Source organism: Oryx dammah, unplaced genomic scaffold, assembly GCF_014754425.2.
Source record: "Oryx dammah isolate SB20612 unplaced genomic scaffold, SCBI_Odam_1.1 HiC_scaffold_17, whole genome shotgun sequence".
NCBI lineage: Eukaryota > Metazoa > Chordata > Mammalia > Artiodactyla > Bovidae > Oryx > Oryx dammah.
The window spans coordinates 41,172,005-41,177,206 of record NW_024070201.1 but is presented as its reverse complement, the minus strand read 5'-3'; the positions used below and the strand labels follow the sequence as shown (position 1 = coordinate 41,177,206).

The 5,202-nt window shown below is 39.8% G+C and overlaps 1 pseudogene; it reads left to right on the top strand.

Moving 5' to 3' along the window:
* Window positions 1-1,381: 1,381 nt before the first annotated feature.
* Window positions 1,382-1,696, top strand: LOC120876458 (annotated as a pseudogene).
* The last annotated feature ends 3,506 nt before the right edge of the window (window positions 1,697-5,202 follow it).

The following is a 5,202-nucleotide window of genomic DNA, read 5'->3' as shown; positions in this document are numbered from 1 at the left end:
CAATATCTGACCTAATATCAATATCCAGAGGTCCAACTCTAGAATTCTCTAATCCCAGGGTGTCTCAGCAGCAGTTCTCAGAGTGTGGTCCCTGGACCAAGAAAAGAAGCATCAGGAACTCATTAGAGATGCAAGCTCTCCATCCCACCTCACACTTCCTGAGTCAGGAACTGGGATTGGGCCCCAGAAATCTGAGTTTTAACTAGCTCTCCAGGTGATGCTTATTACACTAAAGACTTTGAAAAGCAGTCCTCTAAGCAACAGTCTTGTCTCTGAAACATAAGACTGGGAAATCTCTCCAAAACTTGAAAAGTTCTTGCTTTTTTCCACCATAAAATAAAATTATTTTAAAATAAAAATAGTGCTGAAATGTTGATCCAAATGCCTTTTAAAAGGCAATTGCCTTTGTAAACAGGTTTCATAGGCAGGAGTCATTTGCACTCTGGAGTAAACATGTCAGTATGACCTGGGCTTGGCAAGCATGCCCTCAGCCAAAAAGCACTGATAAATTGACTTACTTTGGTTACACCATATAAACCACTAATTTGACCAATCATGAACTACACAGTTGAGCTGATTTTCCACACTCATAAAGGGGGCAAGTCAGCAGAATAGTTGGAAAAGAATTTCTTAAATTGTGATGCTTCTCTAGATGGGAAGTCACCTCGAGGGTAAGTAAAAAAAATTCTCACTGGAGTGCACATTAACTTTTTCTCTGCCGGAACAAGTCCCAGAATTCTGTGATATGTTTATCATATACATAAACCTGGACAAAGAATCAGGTTAAAGTAATTTTTAAACAGTTCTAAACTTATTTTATAAACAGGGGATCTTTTAATATACAAAACCTAGGATAATTCCATCAAAATAATCCATTTTTTCTTGAATTTGAAATGTTTCTCACGATTTTTAGGGATGAATGCGAAGAAAAATATTCACTTTTCAAAGTTCTGAGACTATCTTGAAAATGTTGTTTAAACAGTCAGGCAGAAAACTTCATCTACACAAAGCATTAGTACCCAAATTCCTTGGGCACATTTGCTTTTGAAAGGAATATCCTTTACTGTGCTTCCAACTCTGGCTTTTACCAAGCAATTTAAAATCTATTTATGTATTAAGAACTTCTAGGCTCCTCAAGCTGGGAGAGGGGAATGTTCAAAAAGTATTCTGACCTTGAGGAAAGGAAGAGTCGGAGGGGAGAAAACACTGCATTCAAAATAGGTATTTTAGGGACTTCCCTGGGGATCCAGGGGTTAAGACTGTGCTTTCAATGCACAGGGGTGACTGGTTTGCTCCCTGGTTGGGTAATTAAGATCTCACGTGCCACTCAAACAAAATTGGTATTTTAGCCTCTTTCCATGCTGACACTGCTCTCACAAACATGGTGAATGTTCCTAAAACCCACCAGACTTTCTATAAGAAGTGTGGCAAGCACCAACAGCACAAAGTGACACACACCAGGAAGGGCAAGGATTCTCTGCCTGCCTAGGGAAAGTGGCATTATGCCAGGAAGCAGAGTGACTATGGTGGCCAGACTAAGCCGATTTTCCAGAAAAAGGCTAAAACTACAAAGAAGATTGTGCTGCAGCTCGAATGCATGAAGCCCGACTACAAGAGAATCTTGGCTAAAAAGAGGTACAAGCATTTTGAGCTAGGAGGAGATAAGAAGAGAAAGAGGCAAATGGTCCCGTTCTGAGCTTCGTATTTTTATTACGAAGAAAATAGAAATTTGAGATTGTTTACCTAAAAAAAAAATGTATTTTAAATATACTGTGATATACTGACATGGAGAACAGACTTGTGGTTGCCAAGGGGGAGAGGGTTGGGGGAAGGATGGAGTGGGAAGTTGGGATTAGCAGATGCAAGCTATTATATATAGGATGGATAAACACAGGTCCTACTGCATAACACAGGGAACTATATTCAATATCCTGTGATAAACCTTAATGGAAAAGAATATTTAAAAATATATATATGTGTGTGTATAAATTAACACAACATTGTAAATCAACTATACTTCAATTTTTCTAATGTAAAAAAATAAATTAGTATACTGTGATACATACTTTCTTCCAAAAAGAAAGGAGGAGAATGGGGCAACAGAGGATGAGATGGATGGATGGCAGCACCGACTCAATGGATATGAGTTTAAGCAAACTCCGGAAGACAGTGAAGGACAGGGAGGCCTGGCATGCTGCAGTCTGTGGGGTCACAAAGAGTTGGACAGGACTTGGCGACTGAACAACAACAAAACTGAATATCATTCAATGCCAAGCTATTTTTGGAGACAATAAGACAAATAGAAAGGAGAGAGTTTCTTGAACGATGTTAACAAGGAAGGCTTCTTGGAGGAGATGGGACATGAAAGAAAATGTATATTTTAAGGCAGGCAATTCAGATGTTGTAATCCTAACCCCCAGGGCCACAGAATTTGACTTTATTTGGAGTTAGATCTTGAAAGAGGTAATTAAGTTAAAACGAGGTCCCTAGGGTTAGTCCTAATCCAATTATGACTGGCATCCTTAAAAGAAGAAATTAGGGCACAGACACCCAAGAGACAGCCAGGTGGAGACAGAGGGAGAAGACACCACATACAAGCCAAAGAGAGAAGAATCCTCAGAAGAAACCAGCCCGGCAGACACCTTGATCTTGGACTTTCAGCCTCCAGAATTATGAGAAAATAAATTTCTGTTGTTTAAGTCACCAGGCCTGTGGTACTTTCTTGTGGCATCCCTAGCAAATGAATACAATTCCTATTCTTTCTTAATAATATATACAAACTACTTAAAATATACACCCCTTTGTGTCCCGGTATTTAGGGGGCAGGGCGGAAGGGAAGGTCTAGAGGGAAGGGATATATGTACACACACAGCCGATTCACTTTGTTGTACAGCAGAGTCTAACACAGTGTTGTAAAACAATCATACTCCCATAAAAGAAAATATAAATAAATAAAAGATATCTAATTTGAGAGCTCAAATATTCTTTACCAAAAGATCAAATATTTCAATAAGTACTATATTTGATCAACATGTAAAACAGCTCACTCTTCAGAATGGTTAAATATACATGTTTACCAACACAACAACCAACCAAAAATCAATATCAGAAAGCTGAAGAATCTTAGCAATCTATTTAGAATACATATTCACCAAATCCTACACTGACCAAATACACTAACTGCTTTGCCTTGATCTGGGCCACTCAAGCCCAACGTGGAGCCCAGCATTTGTGAACAGGCTTTGCACACTCATGTCAGCTAGAGGAAAATCTCTGTACTCACTACCATACTAGATCTGCAGCTTAAAAACATCAAACTTCAGGCTCCCCTGGTGGTTCAGTGGTTAAGAATCCACCTGCCAGTACAGGGGACTTGGGTTCAATCCCTGATCTGGGAAGACCCCCCCATGGCACAGAGCAACTAAGCTCATGTGCCACAATTACTAAGCCAGGGCTCCAAAGCCTGTGAGCCACAGCCACTGAAGCCCGCGGGCCCAGAGCCGGTGCATGGAATTCTCTAGGCCAGAACACTGAAGTGGGTAGCCTTTCCCTTCTCCAGGGGATCTTCCCAACCCAGGGATCAAACTCAGGTCTCCTGTACTTCTGGCAGATTCTTTACCAGCTGAGTCACAAGATTATACACACACACACACATACACATGTGGAAATGGAGAAAAGTGAAGAGATTATATTTATATATATCTACCACCATCTGCCTGCCTGCCTAAGTCACTTCAGTCATGTCCAGCTCTTTGCAACCCTAAGGACGATAGCCCACCAGGCTCCTGTACCCACAGGATTCTCCAGGCAAGAATACTGGAGTGGGTTGCCACGCCCTTCTCCAGGGCATCTTCCCTACTGTCTCTTATGTTTCCTGCATTGGCAGTTGTGGGTTCTTTACCACTTACACCACCTCCATCACCTTAAACCTATTCCTAGCTATTTATCATATTACTCGGACAGTAGTTTTCTAAGTATTCGGCCCACATCCTCTCAAACACTCTCTAATCCATTCTCCGCAATGTAGCCAAGACAATCTTTAAAACCACAGAACAATTCTCTCTTTCATAGACACCTATTCAATGATACATATACATCACTTCATTGCACCTAAGATAAAATCCAAACTCCTGAACCTACTTTATGTCAAAAGAAGTCTCATGGACACATGCATTTCCTTAGAAAAATACTTGCAAAAGTTTACGGGTGAGTCAAGGCTTTAGTAGGACTGCTTCATCAAACACCCTTCCCCCACCCAAGGTTATAAGGTCTACAGTCAGCTGATTCATGACTGGAGCAGTTTTCTCATACGACTTCCATATTCCCCCAAATTCTTGCATATTTTCAGACTTGTAAAATTCAGCCCTGCAAACGTCATTGATTGAGTTGTTTTTGTTAGAGAATCAATAACATGGAAATATGGAAGGTTTCATTCACTTTGGAGACCTATAGATAGTGTGACCCAGATTTTGGTTGGTTACCTCAGAGTGCAATTGTTTTGTTTTTTTCTAACTGTGATGTCTATACTTACATTGGAAACAGGGCAAGGCACCAGCTTTGCTTTGCATGGATAAACCTGGGCATGATCTGGCTATTTCTTATGTCTTCAAGCCTCAACCCATGCTACTCTCCCCATCAGTTTTTACATTCTAGCAATGTGACTTTCAGGTTCACAAAGCTCTTCCCCAGAGTACTGTCCCTTCTATCTCGCATACATTCCACCTGAGCCTTTACCTAGCCAAATTTTACTCATCTTCCCAGTGGCAACCTAAATATCACTTCCTTCAAATTCCACTCTAAATCAGGCTCTCATATTATTCAATGATAGTGTTCTGCACTGTCAGTTAGGATGCTGTTCATTGCCAGTAAATGAAACACCAATTCAAATGTGTTGCTAGCGTCTTTAGGGCCAGGAGGGTTTGGGCAAGAATAATAACATTCATCACTAAGTTTACTTTTGTCTAATGCTCACTTTATAAACCTTAAAATGTATTAAACAGTATTTCCTGAAAATACAATACAGAATCCACTAACCATATGTACCTATTGAACACTTGAAACATGGTTAATGCAACTAAGGAACTGAACTTTAAATTTTATTTTTAATTAACTTAAAATTTTAACTTTAAACTGATAACTAATTCAGTTACTGGAAAACTTATAAATTTGTTTGGAAAATTCAAGTATGTGGATTTTTTTTTT